Below are 14,000 nucleotides of genomic sequence, written 5' to 3' on the forward strand. Positions count from 1 at the left end.
CTTGTTTACGCAGCTGGTCTTTTTTAAAATTGAGGAACTTTAAACCTACAATTCTAATAGGCTTATTGGTGACACCCCAATCCTTTGAAAAATAAATGAAATATCATAAATCATCTGACAGTTCTTAAGCTGAGATTTTTATCATCACTCAGACACTTTAACAATAAAAAGCAATATGAAAGGACAGGATCTTGTTTATGTGACCTATAAAGTTTAAGACAGAAAATAAATCATACTATTAAATGTCATTTAGAGCTCTAACTTCAATACTTAGGATTGAATTGGCATAATATTCTTGGTAATTCCTATGAGGATTCATACAAGTAGGGTAGCTTTCCTTACAAAATATTTCAGAACTCTGGCATTTCCTGTGATAAATGAAGCAATAAAGCTTTGGAATTGCAATTGGGTATATTTAAGTACTTCATATAGGCAACCGGACTGCCATCTTGCTGGATATCTAGTACTATGAATTTATTATTTGGCATCCAAAGGAATGTTTGAATACTTATAAAAAGTAAAGGATTGGGGTAAGCCCTTTTCATTTTAAGCTACGAATTTAGGACCACATTATAGCTACAGAGTTCAATCTTTATTTTCTGGCGAGTTCATTTGATGAAAATTATTCACAAATTTTGCAGGAAATGTTGAAATGAAAAATCCATAAATACCTTGAAACTGCTTAAGATTCAGCAGAAGAGCAGTAAGATCGAAGTGTTAGCCACAGCATCCTGAGAATTTTTATCATAGTGAAGTTTCAAGAAGATAAATGATGGGAGACATTCTCCATGACCCGGCTGTAAGGTAAATTTAATGACTAGTCAATGATCAGTCCAAGTGACATTGCAATTCTTAAAAGTGTGCCTTCAGACGTCCCCTGCACTAGCACTAGGGGACTGAGGTCAAAGCTGGGCCTATGTTAGACTGTAATCATCTTCCATTTCAGTCGTTTTTCAAATTCATTTTAGGATACAGCTACGGAAACCTTAGTCTCCAAATAAAGGCTTAACCAATGTCACATCCCTGTCAGGCTGTGTACAGGCATTTAATAAACATTTGAATAAATGACTGAATTAATGATATCAGAAAGCCAACTTCTTATATCTTGCATATCATATTGTTGCTAATAAAGAATTCTTAAAGATTAATTTTAAAATGCACATTTTCTTTCATGAAATTATTATTAAATATTGAATATATACCAAACAATATTTTCACATATGTGTAAGTTATAATGAAAAATAATAACATGAACACCTGTCTTCCTACTGCCGAGATTAGGGAATAGAACATTACCAGTCACTCGAAAGTCATCTTTGTGGTCTTTCCCATTCCAATTCCACTCCTTCTTGCCATGCCTTCTCCCCAAACACCTTGAATTTTTTCCCTCACTTTCCTTTATAGTGTTAAGCATATGTATCCCTAATCAAATCAAGAATCAAATCTTAAATTCTGGAAGATCTGGGATGGAATTATATTGGTTGGAATCATACTGGAAGCATTCTTATACATTCCTAGGGTTCACCTGTGGTGGTATGTTTCAACACGGCACAATTATGCCTTCTCTTATTGATGCCTATCTGAGTTCTTTCTGGTTTTCTGGAACATTGTCATATGCGTTTCTCCATGTATGTTTGCAAGAGCTTCTATCTCTCGGAGTGGAACTGCTGGGTTGGTATATGCACAAGTTGTTAGATAATGACAAAGTTTTTCAAGGTCGATCCAATTGACACCACTACTAGTGAGGGTCAGAGGGGTCAGGGTGCCCCACTGCATTGCCAGTCTGCTGGATATAAAATAGTACCTCCTTGAGATATGTTTTTAAGTTTTTTTCTGTCTTTTGGAGTAAAATTTACATACAATGACACGCACAAATCTTAAGTGGACCATCCATGGGTTCTTACAAATGCACATACCTTGTAACCCACACCGTTAACACACCTCAAAAAAAGTGCCTTCATGATCCTTCCCAGTCATTCGTTGCTCCGTCCCCTAGAGGCGACCACGCTTCGGATTCTTTTCTCCCACAGACAAATTCTGCTTGTTCTAAAACTTCACAGAAATGGAGAAACGCTATGTGTTCTTTTGGATGAGGCTCCTCTCGGTTAGTACGACGAGATTCAGCCATGTTGTTGCTGGGATCAGTGCTGTTTCTTTCTCTCAGAGTAGTACTCTATCTTATGAATACACCAGTCTGTTTATCCATTCTCTTACTGAGACACCTGGGCTGCTTCTAGTTTTTGGCTATTATGAATGAAATCACATATCCATATGCTATGTACTTCTTGTGAACATCTTATTTTGTGGACTTATATTTTCATTTTTCTTGGGTAGATACCTAGGAGTAGAATTGCTGGGTCACCAGGTAAGTACATGTTTAGCTTTATAAGGAAACTTCCAAATCTTTTTCCTAAGAGGTTGTACCATTTAACCCTCCCACACAATATGTAAGAGTTCCAGTTGCTCTACATCCTTATTAACATTTGGTGTTACCAACCTATTTAATTTTAGCCATTCTGGTGGGTATCTCACTATCGTTTTAACTTGCATTTCCCTAGTGACTAATGATGCTGAACACAGGCTTACTGGCCATTCAAATACCTTCTGTTGTGGAGTGTTGTTATAAAGTGTCTTTTCAAATCATTTGTCCCCTATCCCCACTTTTTCATTTCTGATTATCTGTGTTTTTGTTATGGAGTTGTATAAATTCATTATCTATGTAGCCCTTTGACAAATACAGGTTTTGTGAGTATTTTTTCCCAGTCTGTGGCTCATCTTTTTGTTTTCTTAACGGTGTCTTTTGATGACCACAGTTTGGTTTTTTTTAATTCTGATAAAATCTAAGTTATATATATTTTTCTTATGGTTATTGCTTTCTACATTTAAATCTTTGCCTACCTCCAAATCATGAAGATATTCTCTGATTTTTTTTCTAAAAGCCTTATGGTTCTAGCTTTTACATTTAAGTAATATGATCCATCTCAAATTATTCTTTGTGCATGGTGCAAGGTAGGAATTGAGATTTCTTTTTTTCCATATGGATATGCAGTTATTCCAGCACCACTTACTGAAAACCTTTCCTTTCCCCACTTGGTCGCTTTAGGTCTTTGTTGGAAATCCAACGACCATATAACTGTGGGTCTCTTCTGGCCTCTCTATTCGGTTGCATCAATCTGCTTATTGATCTTTATGGCAGCACTACACTATCTTGGTTACTGTAGCTTTATGGTTAGGTTATGAAGTCAACTCCTCCAGCTATGATTTTGAGATTGTTTTGGATAGTCTCAGTCTTTTACATTTCCATATAACTTTTAGAATCAGCTTGCCAATTAAAAAAAAAAAAAGCCTGTGGGATTATGATAGGGATTAAGTTGAATCTATACGTCAATTCGGGGAGAACTGTCATCTAATTGAGTCTTCCAATGCATGAACGTGCCATCCTTCTTCATTTATTCAAGTCTGCTTTAATTTTTCTCAGTAACGTTTTATTATTTCCAACGTAGAAATTTTTGCATGACTTTTGTTAATTTTATTCTTAGATGTTGTACTTTTATTAAAAATGGGAAATAGGCATATTATTGATAATCTCAATGCAAAATAGGGCTGCTCCATCCTACACACTCTTTTTGGAAATACTAAATACATCAAAATTCTGAGCAATTTTGTTTAATAAACAAACGAATAAACATAGTATGTTCTGAATAGTAAGCAAGACAAAAATTTCTAAAAAATGGGACAAGGACTCCACAACTTGACAGTAAAATAAAGGAATGGATATAATCCAAGAGCATACATGCTGGAAATGGGATCAGGAAGTTTCTTTAATCCACTCACTTTAAGTACATTCTGTGATGGGGCAAGAAGGGGGTTAAATATACGACCACTTCTATCTGGAGCTGCACTGATCTTTTAAGGATGGGACTCTTGGTACCTCACTGTTCCAAAACCAACTCTTTTTTGACTTCTGGCCCACATAATCATAACCAAAGGTTTCAAGAAGAGTAGAGCAAGAAGTACTTAGCTTTGACTTCTGAGCAGATATAACACAAGCCCTTTGTCCTCTGCTAAAGACAGGCCTGTATCCCAAGGCTCGTAGGTTTCCCATGTGGCCTCCTTTCTACTGCAACCTGTTTCACTCCTTTCACCTCACTGTTGTCCTCTTCCTCATTCTCTGCTTCTTCCTGTTATCACTAATTTCATTTTCCATCTTCACTGTCTGATTTTTCAGACGTCTGTATTTACCAGGATCTGGGAGTGAATGGATCAAATCCTTCCTCACACATCACATCCAGCCCTAAAAGGCACCATCCCTCCCTTCATCTTTGGCCTCTGCTTGCCTCTTGCTGGCTTCTCTTTTGGTTTCACTTTTTAGAAGTCTTTTCTCCATATGCTTTGCCTTAACTTTCTTCCCATACTCTTCTTGATCAAATGTGCCCTCTTCCTGAAGCCTATCTTTTGCTTTATCAAGGTTGATACTACCATGATCCTCTTCCTTAGTATCCTTCACAATGGATTTCTACATTGGCGGCCACTGGTGAACCAACTTCCCTTCATCAATAGTGTTATTATCTTATTCACTTAAAGTGTTTCATTACTTTTTTTGTTTCTGCAATTTCCTTGATTTTTTGTGCCTCATCAGTACTAGGAGCAGACTGAGTCTGAGGCCCTTTTGGTTTGACCATCTTCACTTCCATGTTTCCCCTCATCTGCCTCCCTTCCTGTTCCTCCTCTTCTTTATTAATACCATTGGCCAGCTTGTACTCTTCCTCTCCTGCTTCTAGCTTTTTTCTACCTTACTTAATGATGGACATTTTCTCACTGAAATAAGCTCTAAATTCTTCCACTTAATCATTGGTGAGGGATACAGCCTTAAGCTCACTAACAATTCTTTGGTCAGCTGTTTCTACACTTTCTGAAGGAATCTTATCCAAGGATTTGCTTATAGTAAGACCAAGAAATATAGCCTATTTGGGTAAATGTAACTTGTTCAAATCAAATACTCTTTCATCCTTCATCAGGTATACTTACATATGTAAGAAACAAAATACCTTTGACCTCTTTCTTTTCATTGTTGATCTTGGGCTAAAGATGACTTCAGTTTTTGTTTTTGTTTTCTAGATGTCCATACATTTTTCTGGAGTGATTTTTATTTCTTTCATAAGCACTTTCTACTCAGGAAGTTGCTGTACTATCCTTTTTTTCTTCTGAGGGAAGCAAAATTAATAAAGCAGGTGTATATGCTCTGTGAATATGAGTTGGTATCCTCTGGGCAATCAAACTGAAGAACTCAATTCGTGGCCTGAATATCCAACACCCTGGCTATAGTATCAGTAGCAAAGAGCACAGTTCACTCTCTTGCAGATAAACTTATTACAGACTTGCACTTTTGTCATCTGCTGTTGTCAACCACAGAAGTCAAGAATAGAAATACCAGAGTATAGGCAGTAGGAGACTTGGTTTAGGGACCAAACCTCTCGACAACTGGAAAAAAATATAATACTTCTCAAAAAGGAATATAGGATACTTATTTCTTACTTCAGCTCACAACCTATGTAGTTTTGTTCCAAAGGGACAGGGATGTTATATTTTACTTTTCTCACCAACTCAAACATATTCAGAGATTTTCAAGCTCAAGCACACAAGGTACAAGGTCTTTTACAGATCTGACTTGTTTTGCCTAGAAGAAAGCAAAGTCAATGTTTTTTTTTTTTTTTTTAAAGATTTTATTATTGATTGATTGACTGATTGCTATGTTGGGTCTTTGTTTCTCTGCTAGGGCTTTCTCTAGTTGCGGCAAGCGGGGGCCACTCTTCATCGCGGTGCGCGGGCCTCTCACTATCGTGGCCTCTCTTGTTGCAGAGCACAGGCTCCAGACGCGCAGGCTCAGTAGTTGTGGCTCACGGGCCTAGTTGCTCCGCAGCATGTGGGATCTTCCCAGGCCAGGGCTCGAACCCGTGTCCCCTGCATTAGCAGGCAGATTCTCAACCACTGCGCCACCAGGGAAGCCCAAAGTCAATGTCTTTTAGAAAGATTTTTTTCTTTTTTCTTTTTGATAACAGCATTCATAGTGTCAGCAAAGGTCCATGCCCAAGATTCTATTCTACTTCATCATGAACTAACCTTTGGAGACTGGTATCATGAACACTTATTGTTTCATCCTTGTGTTCAACAGTCAAACCTGTATGCAAACAAGTATAATATATTTATGTGGTTGATCGTCTCAAACACCTTGTCTCAGGTCTTTCCATCAATGATGAGATTGCTGAAAAGCCATGATTCTTTCCTAATTCTCAGAAAAGGCCTCAGAAATAGATAAGTTCTCTCATAGAAAGTATTATCAGGACCCAGAGTCTGTCTGTCAAAGTCTATTAAGAACGATAAAAAGCTTCCAGTACTGGGATAAGGAAAATCAAAGTCTTGCCAGATCTTGTTCTGGCAGCTCCAAGTACATCTTTACCCTGCAAAGCCAGGATTAAAAAAAATCTGTTCTCTATTATTGCCTCCATAAAGGCCCAAAGGAATCATTTTTGAAAATTCTTTAAGTTCAAAACTATTTGCTGGTTGACTTATACTTGAAAGATTGTTTAAACAGATATAAAAATCTCTAAGTTACCTATTCTTTTCTTCAAAATCTTTTAAGTATATTCCATTTTCTTGCATTGACTGAAATCTGAGGCCAACATAATTTCCCCCCTTATAAAAAAAACTCAACCTATTTGCCTGGTTCCCCAAAGGAATCGTTCTTTACCTCTGAGGTCCAGCACTTTTACTAGGCACAGACACACAGTATGTCCCTTTAATATGCAGATTCTAGTTGTCTTTTATTTCAGAAAAGCTTAATCTCTAAATATCGGATTTACTTCATTAGTTTGGGTGTCTTGTTGTATCTACAATTATATATATGATGGACCTGTTCTGCCTGTCTTCTGTATCAGCGGTCTACAAATTGAGGTACATTTAGAGCTATATGAAGACTAAGAGATACGTCGGCACAGATCGTTTAAAGGCAATCAAACTCCAGATCCTCACCCTCCATCCTTCCTATGACTGATCTCTTCCGGAATGTACTCGAAGCTAAGGTACCATGCCAGCCTCTTCTCATTCCCTCTTCCCCTCCTTCACAATCACTCTTTTCCCACTTTACAAAAGAAATGCATACCACTCACAAATCCTGGCTAGTGCATTGCCTTGGAATATAAAAACCCTCCAGGAAGCCAAACCTGTAAATCCTCCTTTAATCAAAGCACTACAATAAGGATTTGTTCACTCCCCATCATACATATAACTTACGTATTTTATTAAGAAATGGAGTATGTGGGCCCATGTTAGTAAATTACAAAATCAGATACATAGTAGAATGAAGCAGTAATGAGAGTGTTTTTACTTAAGGACCTTACCTTCCAAAACCCTTATTATTGTAAAAGATACAACCCAACTCTGGGAGACTTTAGGGAGTGCAAAGCAAAGAAATCTTGAAGGCAGCAGCATCACGGTATCCAGGCAACACGTGGCAAGGCTCTGTGCCTTATCTATTTGTCTGTGTTAGAATTAGAATTCAGCTGTGTGATGGTTGTCATGGAAACGTACATTAACATATTTATTTGAGCTGAAAAATCAAGTCGGATTTTTACTGACAGAAGGAAGTCTGACTTGGAAGATAAGTTTAAAGTTGATGACTAAGCTTTGTCAATTAGATTAAATGGCAACCATTTTCCCTAAATTGAGTGATGTACATTATAGCTGCAAGGTTTTGATAAAAATACGTTTCCAACGTATGTTAAGACAAAATATTCCTCTAAAAACTCATTGTATGTTGGTAAGTATATATTAAAATTAATAATGTTTCTAAATAACACTTTCTAAGCATATTGGGTTAAACAAGGTGCCTCTAAGTAAAAGAGTAATAAATATAACAGTTATTTGATAAATCTTAGTTAAGCCTTTTTAATAAACTTTCCCAAACTGAGAAAGTGATAATAAATCCCTTTCAAAGTCAGATGGTTTCCAATTCTTTGCTTTCCACAAATGATTGAGTAATTGAGTTGTTGGTAGATAGATCATTAAACTAATTTATAGATCGCTTTTTGATTTCTGGCACATAACTCAGAAGGATGAGAAAAGTTAATAACTGATGCAGTTCTGGCATACTGTAAACACTGATATTTTAAACCCAAAGGCGTTACATCATCTTTCAAATGTCTGTCAGATTTGGCTCCCTTCTCACATCTCTAATCCCTATGACCTCACTCTTTTTCTGTATCATCTCTTTTCCCTTCCACGCCTTCCAATTTTGCTTTCACTCCTTTGGTAGTTCTGTTTTTTTCCTTCAACTGTTTTTTCCTGGGTTCTGCTTCTAATTTTATAATTAAACCTAATTATAATTACTAATTTATAACTGATAATTTCACCATTTCCCATTTTGCGTGTGATATGACATAGGAATCCAACAGTATGCTCTTTCATATGAGCAATCTCTTGCCCCAACTTGATACATTGAAAAACCTACCCGTCCTTTCCCCCAGTGGTTTACAATACCAGTTTTGTTATAAATCTAGGTTCCATATATAGATGGATCTGTTTCTGAATTCTCTATTCTTTCCCTTGGCCGATTTGTATATCTTTATACCATACACTGGCTTAATTATTATAATTTTACATTAAGTCACAATATAGGTAGGAAAGACACTTTGTCTTCACTTTGTCTTTGTAATTCTTGGACCACTCCTCTACCATGTTAAGTTCAAAATTATAATGTTAAGCATCACCAAAATAACAACGATAAAGATGAATAATAATACTACTAGTAGTAGTAATGTTAAAAACCCCCAAATTTGTTAGGAATTTGATTCTAGGTGCATTGAGAGAATTAATACCTTTGCAACATTAAGTTTTCCAATCCATTAATACTGTGTTTCTCTCCATTTAATTGGACTGTAGCTAATGTCTTTTGATAAAAGTTTATAACTTTCTCAATAAAGGCTGTAGACATTATTTGTTAGATTTATTCAAATGCTTCTTACATTGTGCCTCTACTGTAAATTGTATATTTTTTAAATTGCATTTTCTACAGTAACTCCACTGTGGAGAAACCTGGCGACACCAAGTGATGAAGGTTAACATCGCCAGTGATGTCATGTTGATTGGATGTGACATAATCATGCGAAAACATCAGACAAACCCAAATTGAGGTCCATTCCACAAAGGATCTGACCATTACTCTTCAAAGCGTCAGGTCCCAGAAAGAAAAGAACAAGAAATTGCTGCAAATTGGAGCAGACTAAAGAGATAACAGCTACCTGGGTTTGACCCTGAAACAGAAAAAGGACAGCAGTAGAAAAACTGGGAAAATCTGAATAAAGCCACAGTTCAGTTAATATTATTGTATCAATGTTAATTTCTTAGTTTGAGAAGATATACCATGGCTATGTAGGATGTTAATTATTTCAAAATAAAATGTTTTTTAAAAATTACATCCTCTGTTTTGTTTCTGTTTTTGCTGGTCCATAGAAATGCAATTGGCTTTTCCACACAGACTTTGTATCCAAAAACCTTGCTCAACTCTCTAGTTAATGCTAAGAATTTAGCTGCAGAGTTCTGGAAAATTTCTACATAGACATTTATATCATTTGCCAATAGTCACAGTTTTTTTCTTCCTTTCCATTCCTACACTTTTTTATTTTTATTTTTTTTAGGTTTTTCTCCCCTATTTTACTCTGCCGGCTAGGATCTCTGGTACAATATTGATTAGAAATGGTGATATCATGGATCCTTATCTTTTAAGAGTTAAATTATATCTGCTAATAGCCAGAGATAATTTTAATTTCATCAGAATAATCTAAGGAAACTAAATTGCTTTTGCCTTGAACATTTCTATCACAGAGATAGCAATACCCTTTTAAAAAATTTTCCAATGCTAAAATGTTTATTTGAAAAGCATAAAAGAATACACAACACAGAGAAAAAGGAGTAACGTGAAGACAAAAAAGAAAAGCAATATGGTATTATGTTATTAAAAGAAAATAAAAGCTGTGACATTAACCTTGTAGACAACTAACATCTTCCAAACTTTGCTTTCCCGCCTCATGGTGTGGAGCTGTCACTGAGAAGTAGTGTCAAGCCAGAGTCCACATTTCCAAACCCTCCTCCCTTGCACCAGATGTGGTCTTGTGCATAGCCATCCCCAAAAGAATGGGGCTGAGTGTCAGCTCTCAGGTTGAGGCTTTCCAGAAGCGGGTGAGGTAGCTTCCTGCTCCTTCCCCAGCTACTGGAGGACTCAAAGGCCCAGGTTAACGAAAGTTACCGATTGATGGAAGACGCCTTCAGTGTACTGCTCATTAATTAGGTTGAAGCTGTTACGTTTTTTGTGGTCCACTTACTATAGCACTTAGCTTTCCCCAACTAACATAAAAAATGGTATCTTTAAGTGGGGTGCAGACCAAACAAAAAAAATCTAAAATATATGACAACTGCTTAGCAGCCCGGCAGCAGGAAAGGGAGAGACCGAGTAAAGGATAGAAGGACAGTCACGTCACACAGTCACAAAACTTTTAATACAAGTACTGCTTGTGAAAAGGGATCCATGGTGATAGAAGCCGAAAAGTGGCTGTCTCCAGGGAGCTAACCGGAAAGCGGCCTCCCTCTGGAGCAATGCAGATGCTCTACATCTTAGTCTTGGTGGCGGCCTACATGGTGAGTACGACTGTCAAGCTCACTGAACCGAAAGCTGTGTGTTTGCTCTATGTAAATTATACCTCAATGCTTGAAAACGAATGAGATAGCTTCAGAGCTATCTAGCTCTAACTAAGTGTTAACTAAGTGTCTAACTAAGCCTATAGGGAAAAAGAGATGGAAAACAATATCAGAATAACATTATTACTTGCCGCATTTATTGAGAATTTACAAGAAAGAAATCTGCACAGGCAAGAACTGACAGGTTTGAGAGCAGAACTGAAAGGGAGTAGAGAATCCAAAAATCTGGAGGCTCCCAGGGTTAGAAAATCTGACCGCTTCCGGATTTTACACAGTGAGAGGAGACTGAAAAAGGCTTTGAGCAAAAATGGCCTGTTAGGTTTTCTAAGGTGAACAGAGGGAAGTCAGCCTTGCTGCCGATCAGGCTGAGTAGGTGAACTTCCCAGGAAGCCTATTTCAAATGGCCATCCAAGGGCCCCCATAAATTGAGAGAGGGAGGAATAGGAGAAAGGAAGCAAAGGAATAAATTAGGCGTGGGACTTCCTGGCATGCTTTTTTGGCTACAGCGACCATACACAATTTACTGTCCAACCCGGGACAGTTTTGAGAGTGAAAGAGGGCATTATCACTTCACCTGCACGAGGGATATAAACTGAGACTGTCCCTGACAGATGGGACACGTAGTCCCTCCGTCTGGCATATGGAGTCAACTACAAGGAGGTAGAGCAGAAGCCAGCTAAGTTTCTGAGGGAATAACAATGCCAGCCCCCCAACCCCCAAGCCTTGCCTCTAAGCCTCCAGCTGACTCCTAAAACAATGCTCCAACCACCAAAACTGCATGATCATAAAGTAGGAAACAAAGGCTACACAGCCTCCAAGGCGGGAATATTCCCCCAATGTCCGTATAAGTGTGACCTTGGAGGAAGATGGGCAAAGAAGAACCTTCCAGAAGACATTCAGGTCCTAGGGAATAATGAACAATGGAGCTCCTTCTAGAGAGCAGGGCCAGAGTCTAAGCAAGGGACAGCTTCTACCCCAGGCAACAGTTCTTCCAAATGCTTCTTGCCATTCCATTTTTTTGGGTCACTGTCAGTATTCCTAATTCTAAATGTTCCCTCAGCTTCAGAAAATTAAACACAAACTTGTAAGTTGCAACCTGGGCCTAATGCAATAAAGTATGGACACTGCACGTAACGTGATGGTGGTGAGAATAAACCCAAAGAGTCTTTTACAAAGATCACTCACTGAACTGCCTGACAGGAGGCCATGTTTCTCCTCCAACCCTCGCTGTTAACTGTATGACCCTGGATAAATCATGATTTCTCCGGACTTCAGTTCCTTCATTTGTAAAATGAATAAGAGGATGCCTTCCAGTTCTAATTCAAAATTCTCGACCTTGCTGAGCCAAAAGAACTACAAAAATCCTCCACAAAATGTCATTACCTGGAGAATCCATAAGTGACTGGGTCTGGTTTTACAGCAAAAGCAACTCAGCACAATTCTAAAAAGTTATATTGGCAAGAAGAATCCTGGCACTTTTTCATTTCTTGACTTTTCTATGTTATTTTGTTCTCATTACAGTACATTAAGGAATAAAATATAACCATTTTTAAGTGGAAAAAGACACTTGCCTTCCATTTCATTAGGCTTTCGAAACTAGTCCAAAAAGAGGAGGGAGCTGCACTGTACTTAAAATTTCAATTCTTTTGTAATGTTCACAACCTAAAATTTTGAATGTTTTAGAAACCAAAATGCTATTTGGAGAAGATTTTTAATCCAAAAATACCATAATAATACATTTTATTAGTTATATAGTCAAAAATAATATTCATCAAATCCTAAAAATATTATTTTTTCAAATAATTAAAATTTGAAAAAAGTGTTTGCTAAATTTCAACTTTTGATGCCTCTAATTTCTGGAAGAAATTAGCACTCAGGACTCTGTCTTCTACACTGATAAAAGATAAGACAAAAACTAATATTCTACACTGATACTTTGTTACTCATAATTAATATAGTTTTATACATGTATAAAAATAAGAGCCAAACATATTTGAAAAGTAGGACCCAAACTTTGTCACTTCAAATCACAATATGTTGTTGGGAATTCCCTGGCGGTCCAGTGGTTAGGACTCAGAGCTTTCACTGACAGCCAGGTTCGGTCCCTGGTCGGGGAACTAAGATCCCACAAGCCATGTGGCATGGCCAAAAAAAAAAAAAAAAAAAAAAAAAGATATCACAGTATGTTGGGACAAAAAAAAAAAAATGACAACTATTTTGCAGGTCCTGCTACCACATACCCTAGTATCATCAGTGAGTTTCTAAATCAGTCATATTTATTATCACTGACTATAAAACTATGGACCAGATGTTGGGCTATCACACAAAACCAAGAAATATCAACTCCACAGTACCTTGAAAAAAGATCACTCAATTACCTGTTGAGTGAATTAGTGAATCAAAAAATACATAAAATATTTATGTATTTATGGTGCAAAAAAGCACCATAAAATATCCTAAATCTCTGAAACACAAATTTGCAGGTGTACCTCAGATTATATAAAAAATTTAAATAAGTTTAAATAATGGAAAATTTGTAAGTGGAATATTTTATATGTGCTAAGGAAACTAGAGATATTTGACAGTAACTAACTCTCAGGTAAAAGAAGAAATGCTTTTTAATGACAAAAATTATCCCTTAAGAGAATATTTCACAATTTATGTTTCTATATCAGTACTGATGTTGAGAAGTCCCTTGTTTGTTCTTATCCAAAACACTTTGTATATGACAATTTTTCTTCTCTGGAAACTTTACCATTTATCTTTTCTTTCTGTTCTAGGAAAGTGCCTTGTATTATTTCTTCGATAATTCTCTCCAAATTTTCTCTTGTATTAGTGAGTGACAGAATCTTCTGGACTGTGTCTCTAATTATTTCTTCTTCAAATTTATTTTTCAATCCCTCTAAGGAATTGATTTCAGCCATCACATTTCTAATTTTTGTGAGTTACTTCTTGTTCTTTAATTTTCCTCTCCTTTAATTCCCCTTCTTAAAAAGGATTCTGCTATGCAAAATTTTCTCACATTTTCAGAGATAGTAATTATAGTTTGTTTCTTAAGTTCCCTGCTGTTTTGTCTCCTCAGAGTTCTTTATTTCTGTTTGCTTTAGCTCTGCTTTCATATGGGAGGCATTCCCAAATATCTGTTGATCCTAGGCTGACTCTCCCTATTTAAGTGTAAATTATTAGTAAAGCAAGACGGCAGCTCTGCCTGTGGGCTGAGCTTGTTGAAGGTCAGTTTCACTGAATAGCAA

At 36.9% G+C, this 14,000-nt stretch overlaps 1 protein-coding gene and 1 pseudogene across 23 annotated transcripts in view; both read right to left on the minus strand.

Annotated features, from left to right (window-relative positions):
* ZNF438 (zinc finger protein 438) overlaps nt 1-14,000 on the minus strand; it is a 169,232-nt gene that overhangs the window by 58,584 nt on the left and 96,648 nt on the right. For 17 of the 23 annotated variants that reach the window (XM_057542870.1, XM_057542877.1, XM_057542884.1 and 14 more), the window contains one exon: nt 672-797. The exons of 4 other annotated variants lie outside the window; for them this stretch is intronic. The gene's annotated coding sequence lies outside the window, so the exon portion shown is untranslated. Of the gene's footprint in view, nt 1-671; nt 798-1,941; nt 1,962-6,120; nt 6,179-14,000 lie in introns of those variants that run through there. 2 more of the 23 variants (XM_057542872.1, XM_057542880.1) reach the window with 2 other exon arrangements.
* LOC102998180 (probable ATP-dependent RNA helicase DDX10) overlaps nt 4,018-14,000 on the minus strand; it is a 94,605-nt pseudogene continuing 84,622 nt past the window's right edge.

This window comes from Balaenoptera acutorostrata, chromosome 3 (genome assembly GCF_949987535.1).
Source record: "Balaenoptera acutorostrata chromosome 3, mBalAcu1.1, whole genome shotgun sequence".
In the NCBI taxonomy this organism is placed as follows: Eukaryota; Metazoa; Chordata; class Mammalia; order Artiodactyla; family Balaenopteridae; genus Balaenoptera; species Balaenoptera acutorostrata.